Here is a 24486-nt window from a genome sequence, read left to right as displayed (position 1 = left end):
ATCAGGAAGAAGAATGCTCTTTCTGGTGGCTTTGGTAAAAATAGGTGGGGAGTCAGGCAAATTGTCAGCATTCCTTCATAAGCAAATAAATATCCTCACATTGAGCTAAACAGAGGAGAGGATACGAAGGTAATTACTTATCAGCAGGCAACCACTAAAACATTTAGGCTCTTCTTTGCCATATAATACGTTGCAATGTCCTGCAGAGCAGAAGAAAAAATCACTCACATTTTCAGTGAAAGGCTTATCAACCTTCAGCTGAAGCAAGCTGCACAGATTTGCTAACTCTTCCAGTTTCAAATTGAAAGGTCAAACAAGTAATGAAACTAATAAACAAGAAAAGCTTACCTACTGAATATTAAAAGAGGGCCTTGCTACCCGTACAAGTTTCCTTCCAAAATAATCTTCCTGCTTTAAGACATTTTTTTAACAAATTCAAACCTCTAAGAGAGCTTTTTACACCTGTGTCCTCAAATCTTGATTGCTTGGAGGTCTCAAGATCCATGTGAAAAATTCAAGTCTGGCTCTACAAAGTAATTTTTAAATTTAAGGTCATGGACTAGTTAAAAAAAAAAAAAAAAAGAGACCAAAAACTCTTGTCACTTACTTGTTTGTCAGGACTTATGACACAAAAGTTTCTGGTCATGGGAGAACTGGTGTGAAGGGCTGTCAGGAGTTCTCTAGTTCAACCTGCTGCTCAAAGCAGGATCAGCTATGGGGTAAGCCCTTAGTGTTTAGGGTTAAACTTAACAGGTCTTGGAAAGCTCCAAAGATACAGATCACACAGATTCTCTGGGCCACTTCATCCATTGTTGTGGAACAGGTTCCTGTGGGGAAAAAGTTTCTCCTTATATCCACGTGGAATATTTTTTGTTTAATTTATGCCAATTGTCCTTCATCCTCCCCCATTTACTTTTCATACATCTTGTGAAGAGCCTGGCTTCTCTCCATAATCTCCTTGTAGGTACCCACAGACTGCAGGTATGTGCCTCCAAATCTGTCCTTGCTCCAGCCTGAATTTTCAGTCTTTCTTCACTGGGCAAGTTCTCCAGTCTCCATTGTTTTTCTGTCACTCTGCTAAACTTGGGTTTATGAATGTGTTTCTTGTTTTGGGGTGCCCCAAACTGAGCAGACTTTTGCAGACATGGTCTAACAAGTGCTACATAGAGGCTGATAATCTCTTACAATCTGGTTGCTGTGCTCCTGTTCATTCAGCATGCAATGTTGTTGGCTGCTTTTGCTGCCAGGTTATACATCTGGCTCAGGCTTATTTTGCCGTCTACCAGGCCTCAAAGCCTTTCCCAAAGAGCTGATCCCAGCACATCCATCCCCAGACTGTGTTTTTGCCAAGGCTCCTCTGTCCTGAGGACAGTCGTTTCTCTCTGTTGAATTTCATAAGTCTCCTAACACAATACTCCTAGGTCTTTCTGAATGTTGTCCCCATCCTTGAATGTGATACACCATCCCAAAACTGGTGTCATCTTGAGCAATGAGCTGCAGGAGATTTCAGTGTGTATACTCTCATCAGGTTTAAAGACCAGCTCATGTCCCTTAACAGATCTCTTACATACTTCATTTGTTACAAAGTCTCCAAGTAGAACATGACCTATTAACCATGAACTTTTGACCTCAACTGCCCAGTCAGTTTATTATCTTTCTGGTTATCTATTACCTGAACTGTTCTTTTGAAATGAGAATACTGTGAAAAGCAGTCATGAAAGTCCTGCTAAAATTCAAATAATTATATCTATTTCCCTCTGCTTTTCCCCAAATCAGAGAGGTCAACCAAGCAGGTCAGACATCATTTAGCTCTTATCAGTTCATGTTGATTCACTTTCTTCTCCTTTATGTGTCCAGGGAGAACAAGAGCACTCTCAGCAAGTTTATGAATGACAGCAAACTGAGTGGACACACATGAAGGATGAGGTGCCAGTCAGAGACACCCAGATGGGAACCTTAACAAGGTCAGATGTAAAGTGCTGCTGCTGGGATGGTGCAATCCTCATTTCATGTGAGATGCAAAGGCAAATTCCTAGCTCGGAAGTCAACAATGTCCTGGGTGGCATCAAAAGAAGTGTGACCAGCAGGTCAAGGGAAATGGTTCTCCCCCTCTACATTGCTCTGTTAGGATTCCACCTGGAGTATTGCACTCATCTCTGTAGTCTCAATTCAAGAAATGCATTGACCTGGAGTGGATCTGAAGGAGGCCCACAAAAATTATCAGAGGGATGGAATATCCATACTATAGTGAAATCCACAGAAGAAACCTTTCACAATGAGGGTGTTAAAACATTGAAATAGGTTGCCTAGAGGTGGTGGTATACCTGGAAACATTCAAGATCAGATTGGATAGGACTCTGAACAACTTGATCTAGCTCAAAATGTCCTTGCTCATTACAGAAGGAAGTGGACAAGACAATATGCAAAGTTTACTTCCAACCCAAATCTGTGTGTGACTCTATCCCACACTTTTTAAAACATGAGCTACTCTTGCAACAAAATATGGCAGAGAGAAATCCTATAACAGCCTTTTCTTTTCCAGAAAAACTGAATTATATGTCCATGTAGCAAGAGCTATTTAATTGATCAAAGTAACTATCTAACTGTTGGGCTTTTTTTTAACCAAGTAATGCCTCTCTACTTTCAGAGTTCTCTGTCCCTCATAAAGTCACAATTCTGAACACTGGGATTTCAAGAGCCAAATTGCAGTACAAATCCTTTTCTGAATTCTGCTCTCCTGGAATTTACATGTGACTGAGTTTCAAGTTTATTTTTATTTTTACTATGATAGGTAGAGAACAAAGAAGGATAGAGCGACTGGCTGGAACTGAGCTGCCTGTTTAAGGTTTTGATAAGGGATGATGAGGAAAGTCCATATACTGTAGATAAAGTAGTGGCGCTCTCTGATCAAAGAAAGGAAGTTTATGGGTGCCTTGAACATTGTGTTCCATTTCAGCACTGCCTATATTAAGTGCAATACCATTGATAATTGCTGGCTAGGAATTTCATTTTCATGGTCAGTGGTACCTAAGTGAAAGTCTACTGTTACTGGATATTTTTTATGAAGATGAACAAATTTTGACTTTTTGTTAAGCTGCATTTTTCCTTTTTCTGGGAGATTTTTACTTCCTGATCTCAACAGCCTTGTAAGGTAAAATTAAACTATGACGCAGGCTTACTTTAATTGTCTTCACCTGTCATAGAGAGTTTTACACCCATATTCAGTGTAGTAATTGCTTCTTAGTAAATGTTCCTACAGCTTCTAAGACAACAGAATACTTGACTTCACTTAAAGCCAGAGGGTTGCCATGAAGCAAATAATTGCAGATTTGCACTATCCATAAAACCTAACATTGAAATTAAACAGGCAATAAAAATTTGAAAAATACTAATGTAAATAACCTATATATAAGCTTTAAATAAGGACATTTATATTTGAATTAAAATCAAATCAATAGTAGTCATTCAGTAACTACATAAAGCCTTCCTTTTGATGTTAGAATTGTATATTGATTTTAATGCAGCTTTAGATGCAGTCTTTTCAGGATATGGTTTACTATGAACTTGATGATTTGATGCAAGTGCATAAAACATCTGCCTGTAAATACTAAATAATACTGTTTGAAAATTCTCGAGTACTTTATCTTTCTGACAAATATCTTATTTTCTTTCATAGAAATGTTGCACTTTTTAAAAAATTTCCTTGATATATGACTTCTTACGAAAAGAAGAAGAATATTTCATAAGAACTGAAATATTTCACATGCATAATATCATAGGCAGCAGTATAGGAAAGTTTTTCATAAAGATTTATAATATTTTAATGAAGTGGTTTATTTGTCCATTGTTGATATTTAAATTTTTTTGCTGAAAACCTAATGTTGCATTAGACTATTCAATTATTCCATTGTACCCTTTTGTGTTTTTTAATTTTGTTAATATAACATTGTTTACTCTCAGCTTTTGTTTGTACTTTGAGATCAGTATGCTGCCCATAGCAGAGATATGAATATGTACAGGACAATTCTCTAAAACAGAGACATTTTTTAGGATGAGTGTAATGAGACACTGTAACAGATTGTCCAGAAAAGTTGTGGATGTCCCTTTATTGGAAGTGTTCAAATTGAGGTTGGGTGGGGCTTTGAGCAACCTGATCTAGTGAAAGATGGCAAAGGGGTTGGAGTGAATGGTATCAGAAGGTCTCCTTCAACCCAAACCATTCTGATTTTATGCTCCTGTGTGTGTGCCCAAGAAGACATGCCCTGAATGTCCATAAATTCTATCAAACTTCATTGCAAATTTGGCCATGGTCACAGCATTCATAGTTATATTTAGTACTACCCAAGTGTTCTCCCTGCTATGTCTTTGCAAGCATACCAGCTCACATTTATTGACTGCAAGAACATTGTGTTACAGGTAATTTTATCTGAAAATCTGGTGTCTTATGCTGCATCCAAGAGATGAAATTCCACAAAATTTGCCTAGTTATCCCTTCTTCCGCAGAGTTGCTTTTCAAAAGCCAGTAGAAGAGGTAATATTTCATTACCTTAACGTATCACTACTTTACAGTAAGTTTGGAATGAGTTGAAAACCTTTACATTTCCCTTTATTACCTTATCCCTTGCATTTAAATTTAAACTTGTTTACACTCTTGTAATTAAGAGTAAGTTAGAAATTTATAAGATTTTGAAGGAAAAAAAAAAAAAAGAGGGTGAATTTTCAAGTGATTGTGAGTACATCCAAGCAAATGAGCTCAGATCTTTGGACATGGTTTTAAACAAACTCTAAAGGTAGGGAAATGTAGAAATGCCATTTGTAGTTTATGCACATCATGGTGTTCAAGTTTAATCTGATTTCTTATAATTAATTGAATTTCCAAAGTGTCTTGAAGGTAAAATTGTAAGGAAAGGAAGGAAGGAAGAAATTCCAAGAGAAAACTCTTTCTTTTGAAGTTACTTTGCAACCAATTCACTTGAAGACTGAAGGCTTAAAAAAAGACAATGTAAAACTGATAATAATAGGAATGGTATTGAAAAGAAATGTTATAATAAAGACTTGACTTGAGGACTCTGATCCCAAAAAGGTATTTATAGTGGGAATTCTGGAAAGATGGATAGTTAATGGATAGTTGCTATAAATGAAATATAACAATTGCACTAGTTATACCTGTATTGAAGAAACATTAAAAAATCTTTAAGAAAACAAAAAGAGATCAACCAAGAAAAAAAATTCTGCAGAGAATTTGTACCTTCTCTCATTTTAAAGTTTCTATTACTTCATTGCGATAATTGGCTAGAACCTAAATTAATCACTTTCATAACTTTAATAATGAAAAAATAAGCTCAAAGAAACCACATAAGACATATATTTCATTTTTCTTTGCATTAGGAAATGTTTCCTCTTTCTGATTAAGCTGAAGATAGTTATAGCAAATTATGTAAAGGAAGTTATGGAAAGGGCTAAATTTCTCCTCGGCTTGAAATGACTTCAGATGTGCAAAATGCAATTTCATACTTCTGTAATAACACAATCTCAGGGGGCAAAGGACTTCACAAAGTGGGAAAATATTTGCTTGACACTTAATGAATTACAGTGCAGACACAGAAAAATACACAGCCTCTTTTATAAACTATGGTTAATCAGGACAAAGGGACCTCATTTCTACAATACATAGATTCTGTGATAAGAAACATGATGTATAAATCATTGCAGATTATTTTTTTCCTTTTTTCCCCTTAGATTTTGGGGATTTTTAGGGTTTTTTTGAGGATGTTTATTGGCAGAATACTCTCACACTAAAGTAATACTTTGAAACTACTTGAAAGTATTAAGAAGAGAATTATTGGTGTCATGTATATGAGAAAAAGTATACACCATATATTCAAGTATTCATTCCTTTAAATTAAACTAGGAAGATTACATTCTTTCACCAATAAACATGGCAAAAAAGAAATCCTTCATAAGAAATGTTCATTTTCTAGTTCCCCTTTAAACTGCTCTATGCTTGGGAAATTTTCTGGTCTAGTATCAGAACTGAAATAAAACAAAATAGACTGGAGTCATCTTAAAAATTTGGGATTTAAATTATCTTCTGTCAAATTAGACAAGAAAAACAAGGTTCTTCTCAGACAAAAAAATATTTTTGTCCTTCAAAAATGATGCTAAGGACACAACTGGAAAAATTTCTTAGACCATAGATAATTCTGCTGAATTATCTGAACAAAGTTATATCACTGCAAAATAGAGCATCAAACATAGGGTAACACTAGAGCAAAAAGTACAGTAAATAAAGAAGGATCATCAAATTTTCATGTTTAAACAGAGGATGGAGTCCTGCAAGCAAACTTTTAGGAGAAAAAAGAAATTACAGAATCACAAGACTAGAAGAGACCTTCAAGATCATTGAGTCCAACCCATGCCCCAATACCTCTATTAAACCATGGCACCTGGTGCCACATCCAATCTTTATACTTGTATCTTCCCCAGGCTGAGAAAGCCATAAATTTCTTATTGATCTAGTATATATCAAGGATTGATTGAAACCTAACAGGAATTAAAAGGATAGATGCAAAGAATTCCAGATGTCTGTCTTCTCCTTTTGCTATCTTCCCCTAAGACTTAAGGAGATTGAGACCTCATAACACATGTGGCAAAGCTAATTAAAGGGGAGTGTGGTTACATCCAGCTATCAACACCTCTGTTCCTGCATGTTATACGAAATTGTGTGCTGATAGAGCTCTACCTGGACTGGCATTGCCTTTTCAGCTGGTGTGGGCTGGAGACTGGAAGGTAAAGCCTCTGACACAAGCTTGGATACAGCACATTTTAAACAGTGGCAGAGGAAGCCCACTTGCTCTTCAACTGAAATATTTATGATGAAGAAAAAATGGGGAAAAAATTTAGATTTAGATGATGTATGTCTAAAATATGATATTCACATTTCCCACAGCTCAGGGTGAGGTTATAACTTGAGATTTTATTAACTTTTTTATTAATTTAGTAAAAGAAGTCAGGCATAGTTAGATCTGGTGAGTTAGCAACTTTGGTGATTGATACAGATAGAAAGATGTGTGGATGATTTGATACTGGGGTGGGAGGTGACTGGATTTCTAATGAGATATTAAACTTTGTGATCTGAAAAATTAGTAACTTAGGCTAGGTTAATAAAATTCCTTTGACACCTATTTTTGATAAGGTACTTTATAAGTATAAGTCATTTTGACTTTAGAATCTCTCATGTATATTTGTAGGGCTATGTTAGCCTTAAATCCATTCTCACTCTATGATCTAAATACAAATGGGGTTGTGCTCAATCAGTAAAACATTGTTCTTGAGATTTGTTTTTCAACAAATATTTTAACTGACATATAAATTTCCAACATATGTCATGTTCGTCATGCAGGAAACAAAAACATGACAGTACTTATTTGTTCCACTGTTCATCATGACTTTGAATTTTAGCAACAAAAGTAGTTGACAGATTTTTCTTTTGGTTTATATACTTTTTTATTTAAGCCTCTGTAGGGATGAACTAAAAAAATAAGTAAAAACTAGCTTTGATCACTGAAAATTTAAATGGAACCAAATTTTTCAGATATGGCTTTATAATAATATTTTTATTGACAACAAATTACTCTAACAAAGTCAACATCTTTTCATAATTGTCTTTAGTTCGTTAAATTTCCACTACTTGCTAGAGAAACCACTCCCTTTTTCCTTAGATATGTGCATTAGTCAGGCAGAAGAAACATATAGAATGGGTTACTTAACTGAAAAAAGCAGTCAACATTAATGACAAAGTAGTTAGCAACAAAATGTAGGAAGAATTCAAACTATTGATGTGTGCACTGAACTTGATTTTTTTCACCTTTGCTACCAGTTTTTGTGTTTCTTCATTATAATTAGCCACTAAACTTGATATATTCCTCTACTGAAATCCATTTTTACCTGATTAGGGAATTCTGTGACTTGATCTGTGACCCAAACGAAGAATAATTTTGGAGAGTAATGGCCTTAGAAATATAGATATGAAACTAGGGGATATGAGGATGATATAAACCGAAAAAATGGGAAATCAGACTTGTTTGTTCCTTAAAGAAGGGATTAAAGAGTACAAAACATGCCTATGGCTACTGAAACAACAAGGAAATATACTAACAAACAGCTCTTTTTTCTCCTAGGTCCATTGTTTTTCTATAGATTATTTCTTCTTGCAATAATTGTCCTCAGGAAGCTGAAGGACACAGGCTGCTGTATTAACTGGTAAGTTCTACAAACAGTCCCTCCATGTTAACCATAATTTAAGCACTTAAATTCCAGTGTAAGTGTACATTGTTCTTAACCTATGAGTGCCATATCTCTTAATCTCACCTTTCTTTATACAAGTCTTTTCAGCAACTGGTTAATTTTCTGCATCTTTTATAGTCCTGATGTCTTCCCTTTTCTGTTGAAAACTAATTTGATGCACCCCACCATGGCAAAAGACTAAAAGAATGGATTGGTAAGCACTCCCTGGGATGCAGTATTTTTTTGCTTTCTATGCTTTGACATTTTGCAAAATCACCCAATAAGTGAAGTCTGAGTTAACCATGAATGCAACATCATTCCCAGGGGCAGGACTATCTTCTTACTTTCATCTTTCCTCTGCAGAAAAGGTCTAGGACAATGGTAGACATGGTATTTATTTGAAAACAGAAAAAAAGGAAGAACTATCACCTAATGGGAAAATTGTAGCAAAAAAAAAATTAAAAGTAGATGGGATGTAGATGATGTAGTGTCCTTGAGAAGCAGATAGGATAGATAGAAAAGCAAGTGTGAAATATACAGCTTGAATGATAGAAAAAGAAAATGGCAACGCTTAATGATATATGGACAGTAAAAAATACTAAAAACAGATAAGTAGTTCCAGCTTCCTCCAGCTGTACTCTTCCATTTACACTTCAATGGTATTAAATGGGTGAGAGAATGGAAAATTCGATGCCTCTTTCGTGTCATCTCTTTTCTTTCTTTAACTGATTCTCTGTTCTTCTCAGACAGTGTGATAGACAGGGTTTTTATTTGCAATATGCTTCAACTCACACACAGTATGTGTTGTCTCTTTGGAGTCAGTCTCCACTGCCCACAAAGCTGGAGTTTAATCTTTTGCCCAGATGTTCATTCTAGTCTCTCCCTTGGTAAGACACTGCCTACTAATTTACTTTTTGGAAAAGTAATTTTCCCTCTATAGGGAATGTCTTTTTTTTGTCTTTTTTTTTTTTTTTTTTTTTTTTTTTTTTTACACTGAGAATAATCTCTACATAATTGTCTAGTAAAGAACTCCTGTCTGTAAAGTGTTAAGCTCTTGTCCATATAGTTTTAGTGACAACTAAACACTCTTCAATAGAAAATGTTGTCTTCTACTAGACCATTATGAAGAAGGGGCTGATTAAAGTGCTGAAGCCATTCATGACAGGTAATAATTCCTTGGAGAGGTCTAAAAGTCAATTTCTTTTACAAGAAATTGGGGGAGTTGTCCTTGTTTTACATATACACTAAGCTCATTCAAAAAAGCACATGTTTTAATAGCAATAACTATTTAATATGCTTTTTTGAATGTTCATATTGTGTTGTTATTATTCAGATGGATGTAACATATTATACAAAGGGAAGAAAGATGTAACATTAGGGCCTTCTATGGAATGTCAGAAATAACATTTGGGAGCTAATAGTTTCACATTAGGATTTCAATAACTTGCTAGATCTGTAACTTAAAAAAAGAAATACTAGGAATTTGCTAACTAAATGAACACTAGCATGTTTAGGTCATCTTGCTGAGAAGATAAAAGGAGAATTTCATAGAATGATAAATAATAGCTCACCACTATTTGTTAGTAGCAATTTGTAGTTCAGGTATTTTGTGCCCTTGGTGAAGCATTATGTAATTTTATATTACCATACTATAAATATCATAAAGACATTCTTAAGTTTCTATTGAAATGCTATATTCAAAGTTTAAAGTGGTAACTAATCTGAAATGCTTTTATGACATTAGTATTACTTTAAGAAGTTTTATAAATTTAATGTTTAGGCACTATATGAGAAAACTAACAATATTTCTATCTCTAGCCCAGTTGAGATGACAAAGTTTAGTTATTTTCCCTGGGCTAATAAAACATAGATATTGCATAATAAATATTTTTGTGCAATAGCTGAACTTTCTTCATTGTGCAGATAATGTTGTTGATCTTCTCTTAAACAAAGAGTTGAACACTTTGGGATTCTTTTTTATAACCAGTGATAAAAATGCTCAGTTTTCAAATCCATACTCCAGAAATCCTAATATAAAAATGTAAGGTATTTATAAATTCAGGCAAAAATCTGTTATAGCTTTCTGTGTTTACCAGTGTTGTGTAAATAATTCTTCATATTCTGCTCTGTCTATGGAAGGACAGAAACAAGTCTCACTGGACAGGTATAGACAGTTGCAGACAGGTAACAAAGAAAGTGAAGAATCTGCTAAGTTAATTTGTGGAGAAACAAGGAATGGGGGCTGGACTTTCTATTGACATATAAAGAATTTTTTGTTTTTCTTTTTCTGGTTTCATATTTGCAAGCTGGAGATGTGGTAATATTTCATTATGGAAATTCCTTTAAAATAACACCAGGCAGAACTACTGTGATCTCACAGATCTGCAAAACACATACTATGAGATTCTGCATAAGCTTCTGTAATTTCAGTCAAGCAAATATTCAAAAATATCCAGTCTTGATTTTAAAAATGTCAACTTGGCATAATCCCTTATAAATTCCAAAGTAAATTCTAGTAAGTGTGTCATAAGTATCCTAACCTTTATAATTCCCATATACTTTTTTACTTTGATGCTGTGTTCTTTAAGCCTGTGTTTGCCTACATAAAATATGCAAAGTAATTCTAGCATAGTCCTTTGTTATCTATATCAAAAATGTTGTAAGATTAAATCTCTATTATTAATTTTTATGTAACCAAAATTGCTAACAAAAGTAAAGAAACTTCAGTGATTCAGTGAAATATATGTGCTGAAAGGATTTTAATGAATCCCACTAATTGATTTCAAGTTGTATTAATCACTGGGGTTTTTTTAATTCACTCGACATGCGATAAATCATGTAGTACAATGATGGTGTCTGAAAAGCATTGTCTGGGAAGATGGAAACCCAAGTGCTATTGATTTTACCGTTCTCATTATCCAATTTGTTGGGTTTTTTATTAGTCTTCTCAAATGAAATTAGTCTAACAAGTGTTGACTTGGTTAAATAGCATTAATTGCATCCTCCTTAAGTTCTCAGCTAAGGATCTGCATAATACTTCTATAATGTAACTGTTCACAAATATCATTCACCCCTTCCAAAAGGACAGCATTGTATTAGGATTTTATCTTCTGTTTTCTGGAGTTATTTTCTCCTCCCCATTCATACTTCAGGATTCTGCAATGTTATAAAATCGCCATTAGTTGTTCATGAAAAAAATATCAACAGTAAACATGAACCCCCAGGCATGTGGGAGTTCATGTTAACAAATTAACATCGTGGGATACCTTGGAAAACTTGGCTAAGGACTTAGATTCTTTATTTCCTGCCATAGAGAAGAATCAAAAGATAAGGTAATTTCTTAGCAGGAGAAAAGAAAGTAGAGTCAAGAAACTGTGTAGAACTCAGAAGGGCTGTGCAAAAATGTGCCCCTGGAAACAGAACTACACTGGGACAATGCAGGAAAGCAATGTTTTCACCCACATAGAGGACTGATCTCATCAGAGGAAGAAATAGTGTCTTCATCAATCTTGATTTAATATCAAAATATGATTTTGATTTAATATTAAAGAAGGTGAATAAACTGTTTGTGAAACAATTCACTGTACATCATTACACTAATAAAAATTCATTTTTCAAGTAATAGTTTATACTTTACTATTGTTAATAGATGCTGTACTAATTATTAAAATATATGTGACTCAGAAAAGTGTTGCAATTCTTTATATGGTAGCACAAATGGCCTATTAATGCGGACTTTATTTTTTCAGTCGATCAATTCCAATCTGTTAAAGTAACACTGGTTTTATACACAATATGCAAGCCAAGGCAGATGTTGCTAGAATTTTGTCAATGAGTCATGCTCTCCCATGCCCCCAGGTCCTTAGCAAAAGCACTGGCAATATGGTATAGTGGAAGGCAATCTGTAATGAGTTAAGATACTGGCTCCATCCCTGCCTCTCAGAAAGTTTTTTCTGCTTGACTGAAAATGAATACTATTAGATGCAAGCCTCAGAATCTTCTTCCAGGCAGCATGGACAGCTGGTGCTCGCAGTGATTAAGAATCTTCTGACCTGTGGTTATGACAAGCTGGAAAAATGTCTCTAGTTTGGCTGCTCAGCTTCATTATCAGCAAATGCCTTAAAATGATACCTTATTTATTAACAAAGACAACTCCCTTCAACAGTGCTATCGATCATCCTAATTCATCCAACATATCTAATGCTACACTGCTATTCACTATAAGCAACTAAAGAGAAATTACTTCCGTTACAAAACAAAACTACACTTTGTCATCTGCTTACACCAAAGGCATGGGCTAAATGAAGAGAAAAAATCATCTTTAGGAAGCAGATTCGAGATATAATCAGAGTAGGAAGAAGCAAAAGCAAAACCCAGTGATTTAATTCTTTCTAACTGTAAAAATCTATCTTTATTAAATAAAATGCATGGTATGGGTGTAGTAACTCATGCTACTATAAGTTCCAAAAATGTGTTTTGTAGAATTTAAATCATTTAATCCTGCTATGCAGTTCTGTTCAAAGGGAAGAGACTTATATCTCTAACAGCAGTGTTGATGACTAAAATCTACCAGAAAATGTTTTGTAGGAGCTACACAAAACATTTCTTGATGCAGTCACAGTTTGCTTTGATTTAATTCTTTTAGCAATATCAAATGATTATTAATGATTATCATACTGTACTTGAGTTGCTTTGCCATTTTAACAGAAGTAAAAACTCAGTTGAAGCTGGTTACATGGTAACTAAATTAAGTGTATCTAATGACAGTGACAAAGACAAGACACATTTTATTAAAAAAAGTGCTCAGTTGCTTAGAGATTCTTCAGTCATCATCTATATTTAAGTGATTGTATATTTGTCTTAGAGAAATCTTTTTATCTTATATAGTATCTGCTCTTTCTGGAAAGACTTCTGCCATATGTGAAAGAAAATCTGAGAAAAGATGCCTTTAGCCGATGTTATGAAGTTCCAGAAGGTTTCACTGGATAGTGTGAACACGTACATCCTTTGGGGCATGAAACTATCCTTTGTGACAGATTTGGTTTGCTGACATCAATAGAAACATCTGACCATATGGTGCCAGGTTCCACCTTTTGAACAAGTCCCCTCTGCACACTTCAGCAGCAGTTTCTTACTCTCTTGTAGTCCCTTAAGACCCTGCCTGCACCTCATGTGCTCCAGTTTCCCATCTGAGCTGGATCCAGCTACCAGAAGGAATACTGTTTCTCTATTTGGTACTAAGAAATTTGGAAAGAGAAAGCTTTCCAGGGCCAAGTTCAGGAGATGGGCATGTTTGTTCTTAACTATTATGGGCCACAAACAATGAAATAAAAACTCTTCAATTAAAGATTCTGAAAATGCAATGGGGTCTCAGCACAAGGAATTTGACAAAACTTTTGGAATTATCTGGGAAAGAACCCAACAAAATGTAGATTAGAAAGTTTGTTTGAGCCTGCAAAACATAGCAAGAAGTAAGGGGAATGTGGAGCTAGATGTTATGAGGAAATTGGAAATCATTTGTCAAGGAAGCAGAAAGTGTACCCCAGTAAATTTTTAATCTCTGTTTTGCTCTTTGTCCTGATTTCCTCTTGGTCATATTGCATGAGTCGATACTAATTGCTCACTTCTCAAGTAAATTCAGTTGTTTCTTCCCAGACATAGGGGGAATACCTAGGGAATACCTAGTAGATCCCTCTTCTAGGATCTACTCTAATCACTATATGTCAGAATGATCTTCTGACAAGCTTGGTCTTCCAACAAAACCCATCTTGTTCTGCACCATAACAGACATCCACGAATGCCCAGGTTATGCCTGAGGACATAAAAAGAACACCTGGAGCCATGCTAATAAAAGGAACTCTGGCAGACAGCATCACAGCTGCAAGGCTATTTCAGATCCTCTAACTTGAATACATGCAAATATGTTTTAAAGTAAAGACCATGATGGCAGCACATAAGACCAAGAGTATCAGACTGTGTCTGAGAAGCTGATTCCTATGTACCATGATAGTTCTAGTCAACCCAAACTGTTCTAAGCCTGAATCAGTCTGCAATTACTGAAATTAACTTTGTTCTGCTGTACAGTCCTCAGCTACATAGTATAACAATCAGCTGATAGAGAAAGCAAGGACAACACCCCAATTTTGGCAAGGAGGAACAGCAGATGGAATAGAACCTAAAGTGGTTCTCTTCCAGAATATCAGGTTTTGTTCTTCTTTATTAGCAGTTATTAATACTGAAATGCTTCACATTCCTTTCCTATATATTTGCATTATATTGTGAGATATTTAAAACTCTACTGGGTTCAGGACACAGTCCTGAGCAACCTGGTCTAGGTGACCCTTTTTGAAAAAGGGAGTTGGACAATGATGTCAAAACATTCTTTATGGACTCAATTCTTCTGTGATTCTGTGGTTTCTCAATCCATGTTTGCACACTACTCTGCAAGAACTGTTATAACACCCTCTTTCAGTCTCAAAAACTGTTGGATTTGAGATTTCTGATACAATTCAACTTATTTCAAATTTTCAGCTTCTTTTCTAGTTTATTTTGCAATATGGAATCCATATTCAGTGCAAATAAAACTTCTCTGTTTTTTCAAAAGTTTGTTAAAATATTTTGAAAGGCAGAGATGGAAGCAATATAGAAATTCTTACACCTAAACATTTAAATGGTGCTATATGGAATACACTGTCCTTCTAAATGTCATCAAATCCAGTGGTTATGGGAAGGTCATGCTGGTCAAATTTCTTTTAGGTCACCACTCTATCTGTCCTCCCTGAGAGTCTGAGAATTGGACATGTCAAAAGTCTGGGCAGTAATGGAAAAATGCAATCAGATGTTGGTTTGGGGTTTTTTGAGTGGTTTTTATTTTTTGGTTTTGTGGGGGGTTTTCTGTTTTGTTTTACTTTGGTTTGGTTTTCTTTTTTTTGCTTTGTTTTGTTTTTTGGGGGGTTTTTTGTTTTAATTTTTGTTACTTTTTTGTTTTAATAAATAAAATGCCATATAATGTTACATGGTATAAAAATATATGTCACAATGGGAACTCCAAATTAATAGGTGGATCTGACCTTCTCTGCTTTCCTGTATAAAGGAAAAAATTGTTTTCCAGGTGTACTGTAAAAAGCAAGTGATTTGTTCATGTCATGGTGTAATATCAGTGATAAATAGTTTAGAAGCCTACAAAGAAATAAGTTCTGCCTTCAAGGAAGATTTTGAATAATATTCAGCAAACAAGACATATGACCACACATTGAGTAATGAAGATAAAAATGTGCAGGAAAAATATAGAGTGTGAAACGTATCCTGAATGAGACAAGGATACTCAGAAAATTGTATGAAAATAAAACATGATTAGACATTTTATGTGTAGAGAAGTGCTGAATTAGGACAAATTAAATATTATTTGTGGTAGCTTCTGGCTTTTGAGTGTTTGGTTTTGCATTGTAGAATTCTTAGCACAAACTTGTGAATGCTACATTTCTAAATTTTAAAAATTGCATAACTTTGAACACTAGTTGCTGTTAATGCCCAACATTTAAATTACAATATATCTGACAGTAGACATTTGTTCCTTGGGCTGCTCACACATACTGCTGATTGACTTCAGGCTAAGGCTTGTAATGAGGCAACCCCAGCAGAGAGGTACTACATCACTCACCCACATCCTGGGTTTGAGGACACAGATGGGCATAATCATTAGATACATGTGTGCTGACCCACTGATCCCTTTTTGAGAACAGTTGAGCTCCAAAAGAAATTAAAATTGAAACTCTACAGGTACAGGATTGGGTTCATTGCAATCTTTATCTGCTTGAGAAATGGAATTAGTTAGAGAGTCACCATTTCTTCATTCATAGCCACACTGAGCAAAAACCACCGTAAAAGCTAATAGTTATTTAAACTCTGGCAGCAGAGTGACTTTTTCAATTGCTTACAACCCTCACATTATACTGAAGAGAAACAGATCTAAGCAGTGTGCCAGAATGAAGAAAGGCAGTTCAAATGGCAAAAAAGTGAATCTGCAGTTACAGTCAATTATTTCAGCATGCTGTCTCAGTGGCAATTAAGAGCCAACTCTAACGAGCTTGGTGTCAAAACTGGCAATGTCATCCTGGTCCTCATAGACACTCTTTAAACTTTAAAATATAACCCTTTTCCATTAGTATTTCATTACAGCTTTTTAGGTTCTCATTTGGGAAATGCAATGTTCATTTTTGTTTAACAATTTCTCTATTGAATCAAACTCTTCACTAGTCTAACCATGAGAACATGGAATAAGTTATATGGGGTCAGAAAAAGGTCCATACAGCAGTCCTTCTGCCTCCATCAAAAACACGTGGATAGAAAATAGAAAAGCAAGCACATAGCAGTGCATCTCAAGAAGAGTTTTGTAGCTACCACCAATTCTGAGCTTCCACAGAGGTTTCAGGATGGGAGAGGAGAGTAGAAAAGGATGTTGATGGATGTAAGAGTCCATGATATAATTTCCTTCTAACAAACCTGACCTCTCCTGGTGAGTCTGACCTTGGAGGTGACTCTGTTTGAGGAAGGAGTTTGGAACAGACTCAGAGACTTCCTGAGCTCACTGCAAGCTGGAACAGTCCTATAGGCCTGGGAACATGCAGCAAGAAATTTCATGAGTCCATAATACTCAGTGAAGACATAAAGTTATTTTATTTTGAGCCTGACACCTCCTAGCTTTAATTATTGCATTAAAAGAAGGAGTGAATTGTAATTTACCATTTAACTTTTGTATGTCTCATTTATTTTATAGACATCTATAATATATCTATCTGTTCACTCATTTCTTTTCCAGGCTGAAGAACCTACTCTGTTTAATCATTCTTCTATGGATGCAATTGTCCTTTTCCAGTTTTACAACATGCTTTCTTGAGATGGTATGTGTCTGGAACAAATATGCTAGGTGTATTCTAAATATAATGCACTTTTAATTTATTAAGTAGAAGCATGATGCTTCCAGTATTGTTCCCTTATTTTTATTCTCTCTAATAATTTTGAATATTCTATTTCCTTTTTTGACAAATACCCACATATGCACGTGGAATTTATTTCACCTTTTAGCCAGCCAGTATTGTGATGGTCTTCTGCAGTACTTAACAGCTAGTCCTTGTCTTTACTACCCTGAGAAATTCGGTATTAAACAGAAACATCATCATTTCACTCCATTTGTCTCACTCTGATCATTTTTCAATATCTTGCATCTAGCTGATTGCACTACAGTCCCTGTGAGTCTCTACTGATCATTTCAACACCATCTGCATCGGCCTGTTCTCTGTAATTCCTTTTCATAATTTTTTAATCCATGTGAATATCCTTTTCCTGACCCCAAAGAAATTTCTTCTCTTTAAAATACATTTGATGAGAGACTTTATTATGCATTTTTCTTAACTATATCAGCAGAATCCTATCTGTCTATGGGGTTTTATCCTACATGCTATGTTTTTTTAACTGGACTGGTGAAAAAGAAACAAACAGAAAGAAAACAGATAACAAACCCCAGAGAAACAAAATTATTGTGCTTTTTTAAGGTTGGATTTTTTAATGTGTTTGGCTGGCTAGATATAGTTGAAGAGCACAACTGATAGCTGCAAATCTCAAGATTTTTATTTCTCCTAATTCAAAATTTCCTAAAGCTCATACTAAACGTATTTCCTCCATTATGAATATGGAATTACTTTCTGACATATAAGACTATGAACTATGACTGCATGTTTTATTGCTCACTGTTTTATGTATTGTTAATACAGGGAAATAACAATTATTCATCATGGTCAAAACTTCAATGATTTTCTCTATACAGGGAATAAACTAAGATTTGAAATTTGCTAATTTGATGATGTAACCATATATTGTTTGGTTACCTTCAGGCTTAAGTGTAATGGATAGCATTATTTTACATTAAAACTGGAAATAGATGTCTGAACTATCAACTTAAAGAACAGTATGCTTATTATCTAATTAATTCTATGACCCCTTAAGAGATTCTTTTATTTTATTTAATTTCCAAGCTGCCTTGTGTTTCATCAGGGCAGTAAAAGCACTTGAGCTCATTTAGTTACTCCTATTTTCACCCTTCATATACTGTTTTCTCTGCAAATATACCACATTATTGGCATTTGTGTTGGGATATACTTAGTATTTGATCATATACTTCAAATTTGAAACTAAATGTTCTTTTATTTTTTTTTCTTCTTAATTGTTTTTTCAATAATAACTTTGAATCCATTTTATACTGAAACATAAGATATTTGCAAGAACTTCATGAAGAACTGTAATATAAAGTTAATGCTTATAAAATTGTGAAAGGTCTGATTAATACAGTGAGATCAAAGCATACACAAGAGAGGAAATGACACATCCTATCTAAGCACATATGCAGGGTTTGCACAGCAAGGTGCTGGCAGCAGGAGGTGCGGGGAGGCCTCTGTGAGGAGAGGGCAGGGCAGCTCTGCACTGTGCACAGCCACTTCCAGCCATCCAACCCACCCACCGCAGGGCACAGCTGATCTCCTCAGCCATGGGTGGAGCATCTTTGGCTCCCAAAAAATGCTGCTACATTTCATCAGCACAAAAAATTGGTGCTGATGATTGTACTAGCTTGAAAGCAAACTGGCGGGAGATTCCAAGTCAGAAATACAATTTTATAGGAAAATTAAAAGAAAGGCAGAAAACACTGGATTTAACTGACAGAGTCAGGATACAACATGACAGCCTGTTGGTGAGGGTGGTGGCAGCAGTCTGATTAAGTGGTGGATGCAGCCCTTTTGAAGGGACAGATGTGGTTCTGTTGAAGTAGTGGGCTGGTTAGGGTTGGGTCTTCCTCTGAAGGTCCAGTGAGTGGTCCAGTGGTTATGGAGCTCTTGCTCTCTGAAAATCCAATAGGAAAAGACTGCCCATGGTGTTCCAAATCTCAGATTATATCCAGGTAGGAATGCTTGGTTCTTCCCCCCGGGCAGAGCATCTCAAAATGGGATAATGTAGCTTTGAGTCATGCAGTGAGATTTGATGGCCCATTAGCAGAAGAAATCCCCAGAGGGAGCTATCAGGAATGAGTCATGGAAGAGATAAAGAACACTGACCCGCCTGTTTTTAACAGCCTCTGAAGATGTTAATAGAATACATGCCTTTGGTTACATCTTACAATGACAGTAATATAATGTAGGACATTGAATGAGTCTGAGTTCATTATTAAACAGTAAGTTATTCACCTGATGGCAATAAAAAAAATGTTGTCTGTATAACAAAAATGGCAGCTGGGACCATCATTACGCTGACAATGAAGCGCTTCTTGTGTACTTGAGGTCTACATCAAATATGATGACATTTCAAACTAGCCAGATTCCTCCTCTTTGATCTCAGTGCCTTTCTATTTCTTGTTTATTTCAAAATTTGGAAACACATCTCAGGAGTGCTTACAACAAATGTAATTAGCATCAGTTCACAAATGCTTCTGATTGCACTTAGTCAGACCTGTTACTGCAAACAGAATTGAGCCAGAAGGTTAATGGTAGAACATAGTACATATGCCATCATATTGCTAAATGTTGATTATACTCAAGCTTGGTAAAAGACACCAATCATAGAGGATGAGCTATCACAGATGGATACTATAAGATGTTTTGTAAATGTGTAAATAGTCTTGGAAGCAGTAAGTACTGTCTGGCTATGATGATCTCTGTATATTTCATCTTACTCTGCATACTAAGACCTATAAACCTGTGGTGATTTGTGACTTCTATATCAATTCTTAAGAGGTAATGTCTCTCAATGATGGCAGAATATTGTCAGAAAGAAACCTTAGGATCAGTATGGTTATTCTGCTAGCACACAGCAGCAGAAGGATTATATTTAAAGACGAATGCAACTTTACACAGAAGAGTACAGCGATGTCAGAGTTAGAGGTAATGAATAACTATAGTATCTACCCATAGAAGGTTATTATGATATCAGATTAAACAAAATACTAATGTCATTAATGGGTTGAACATAGCTATGGTACAGCCAAGCAGAAATGAGGCACGTGTCCTGACCCACACTGACAGTGGTTGATATAGCTCAGCCTGGCACTGTCAATAGAGGACTGGAGTTCAGGTAAATCTGGAACTGGTTGCCTGTTCCTTTCCAGCAGTACAAGAGCAGATCAGACACAGATTTAAATGAAAACAATCTATCTATTTGGGAACTAAACTGAGAAAGCTGTTAATTGCTGCCTACTAGCTAAATGGAAATCTAATCCTAGATGTATAAGTGCTATAGGAACTTAGTACTTGGCCCTTTTAGTTGTTGGAAACATATGGTTTCTATTCATGGAGTCAGTATTTGTTTTTCCCATCAATTTTGTACATTGTGTATAGATCTATATCTTTACCTATATCTCTATCGATCTATCCAGGAACACTGTACACATACACATTTTCAGGGAGTCATACTGTAATTGACCACAATAAAATGATGACATTTAACTTTATCAAGAGCAAGATGAGACTCTACTCCATGGGCTCAGTCTAACATTTACTCTGTATGAACTACACGCTTACATTTAATAATTCATTTATTCATGAACAACCAGTAGATAAGCCCCTTATTCTGTGTTTCAATTAAAATAAATAAGTGACCATATAAAGTATGTCCTAGAAAATGGAAGACGAATCATTATTCTTTTAAAAGAAACTTTGAAGGGCAATGGAGATTGCAAACTTGTACTATTGTGTTTAGAGGATGTACTTGTACAAGGCCTCTGAAACTGCATACTTTCAAAAATGGATTTAATAGACTCTTTCATTGTTCCAATTTATTAGTGGGCTGACACTGCAAAATGGTATCTCCTCTATTATTTGTGTTCAACTTGGCCAGAATCCCATCATGCAATTACACAGGGAGAGAGAGCATTCCCTTCTCATTCCCTTCTGATGTTCTGCCTCCTCCAAACGTTAGTTTCGAATGTGTGTGGTTAAAGCAGTCTAGACAGGTATGCAAGGTGATTGACTGGGTGAATCTAAATTAGAAGGAGAAGATATAAAAATAATAGGTAGGGTCAGAGAAGTGGACAGAATGTTATAGTGTATAGAGATGGCTATATATAAAAATACTATATGTCTATAAAATCCTTTCTGATAATGCCTACAATGAGCTGCAGCAACCAATCTCATAAAAATGCTTTCTACCTCCATCTCTTCCAGAAATGTGCACTTTCTTTTAAACTTTGAAAGATGACATGCAAAGATGGCAATCTCAGCAATAGAAATTGAGGTCAGACTACAAAACTTGAAGCCATGTTTTTGCTTGGTTTCTAGCTCCAGCATATTTTTATAATCAGATAAATAAATAAATAAATAAATATTCGAATTTCACTTACTGTAGAATTTATTCTTTTCATAAGGATCTATAAAATGCATTGATTATTGCAACTGATTTATTAGGCAGGAAATATCAAGTTCGAAGCATTATTTATCAATGTTTGCCTTCTACTATCCTTCTACTATGCTAGAAAGTGTCAAATGGAGTGTTTCAGATTGTTCTGAATATGTGCAGTGCAGAGACCTAACAAAAGTTTTGTGCTGAAACAAACCCACTGTCCTCCCATTCAAAAAAAAAGGCAGCAAAGCAAAAGAGATGTGAAAATTTCTGTTTTAAATGTTCTGTCAAACAAAAGTCCATGGTAGAGGGCATGTCCAAATAACTTACCTGGCCACAGTTAAGGTTGTATTAAGTTGTGTTCTACATTTGTCTTGTAGACGAGTTGCAATAATTGGGGCAGTTCTTTCACAGCTGTCAACAGACAAAGAATGTGGCATGGTGAGAGAGACAACCATGAATGCTCAGGATGGAGCTCCCAGGCAGATACATCTTTGAATAATCTGGTACCCCAGCACAGATCTCCAACTAGAATGTGGGGAGAGAGCCTGTCTGAGAGCTTGTGAGCTCTCAGGTGGCCTCAAGACCATTCAGGCTTCATGAAGTAAAGCCTGTTTATTTTCAAATGAGGAAAGGTTTAAATAGGAGAAGGGAATCCATTCGTGGATCTTGCCAACCATGGAATCATGCAGCCACTTGATTATAGTCCAGCTGTTTTCCCTACTCTGATTTCTGTGTATATTGAATTTTTTACTATTTTTTCTAGTATACAAAAGATGTTTCTGTAAACAAAACCTGTTCTGGTTTCTAAAAGCCCTACTGCTCTCTTTCAGCATTAGACATTGTAATCCTTTTTTCTGCTTCCCAGTGGGTTGATATGGAAATGGAATTACAAACAGTATTAGAATGTAGACGTGGCCAAAAAGTTACCCTTTGTTTCCCAAATCAATTGTTATCTTACCATACAGTCTCAAGCAACTCAATTTACTTCATCAGGCACCTAATTCAGCAGAGATATATAGACAATGCTCCATATCTTAAATTGATTTGAAATGTGGTTATATCGCATCTCCTCTCTCCTGATTTTCCAAATAGAAATGGAACTAAAATAATACCTCTCCCCCCAAATATTGCACTTTGTGACATACAAACTGTCCCTAAAAATTCCAAACTTAAGGTCCTCTGAAGCTTTTATTCAAAGAGCTGTATTCATAAACCTGATTATAGATTTGAAGGGGGTGGAGGGAGAACCTGCACTCCTCATTACAATTTTGTGAAACAAGTTTTGAAATGGCTACCTCAGGGTATGGTTTATCTTTTTTATTTCCAAGAACAAGTAATGTTGAGGGTGTGTAGGATTTCATACAATAGAAAATTAGCTTGGAAAAGATCTTTAAGATTATCACTTCCAACCATTGACCCAACACCACGAAATTCACCACTAAACTGTGTCCCTAAGTGCCACATCTGCACACCTACCTTCAGGGAGGGTGACTTAACCACTTCCCTGTCTGTTCCATAGCTTGAGAGGTCATATAAGAGTTTGGTAAACTACACAAATTACAGGTAGTGTTCTGTCTATGAGTATATCTTTAGAGAATACAACCTCTACAGACTTTCTTTTTCTTGTAATTAAGTTTTAAAAATAAAAGAAAATCTATAAAAGCAGGGTACTTTTCTCAAAATGGGGTAATTTAGAGTCCTCCATGAGGTTATTCTGCTGCTTAAGGATTGAGAAACATGTAGTATTTAAGCAGAATAAAATTATATGCACATATGGTTAAGTGAATTTATCTAGCCATAACAGTGTAGTCTTATTTTGTAAGAGTAAATGTGCACATTTAGACCAGAATGATGTCTCTTTTAGTGCAAGGGAAGTATTCCAAAAGGTATTCTATTCTCCATTTAAGGCTGCTGCACAGGAGGCAGCCAACACTGCAAATCCAATAATGATAGTGAAATTACTCACGCAACCCTACTGGCAACTGATCCAGAAGGTTTTATTTCTTATGTTGATTGTGTTCATGCCTTTTATATCCTTCTGTTGCTAAGTCACCATTTAAAGCAGAATTTTCTCAAAATCATGACTTTCATGCATGCATTATGAAATATCTAAGCTTGAGTTTCAAACCTGTCAAATTCTCTTTTGCCAACTAATGTAAAATAATATTGGAACTTTAGATAGTGGGAAAAAAAGATTTTAAAGAAAATTCCCCAAATGACAGAGTAGGATAACACAATTTACAAGAGTTAGAAGTGACTGTTCGCCCTTCTGCTCTATGTATCTACCAGATCTGATCATTGCTGGATCTCAATTAATCTACAGTTACTGAAGATACAGACTGATTTTCTTGACATTACACTATATTAAGTTTATTATACATTACCTATCACTTTAGAAGGTAAATATAAAATAGGAAAAATATCTTTGCATATGTAGATGAAAAATTATTCAAAAGAAGAGTATGCAAGATCTTAACATATTCCTAATTAATGCCATTTGCATGCTGATTTTAAATTGTTTCCCATTTCCTCACTACACTGTTAATATCATACTATTTCTCCCTGTCATTACTTGGCAGAAGGGTTGTATTTTTTCCCCTTAAGGTTTTACTGGCTTTATTTATTCTGAACTACATTGAAGAATTGCAACTCAAAAATATATGAAAGAAACATAAAGTAAAACATGTTACTTTAAATATTTAGTTTATACAGTCATACAAGTGTGATCATTGTGACATAATTATGCTCCATTATGCAGTCAGTTTTAAAGGAAGCCTTATAATTTATAAAAGCCTTAAAGAGATACAAATCCAGACATTT

The sequence above is a fragment of the Melospiza georgiana genome, chromosome 1 (assembly GCF_028018845.1).
Source record: "Melospiza georgiana isolate bMelGeo1 chromosome 1, bMelGeo1.pri, whole genome shotgun sequence".
NCBI lineage: Eukaryota > Metazoa > Chordata > Aves > Passeriformes > Passerellidae > Melospiza > Melospiza georgiana.
Note: the sequence above shows the minus strand (reverse complement) of the source record.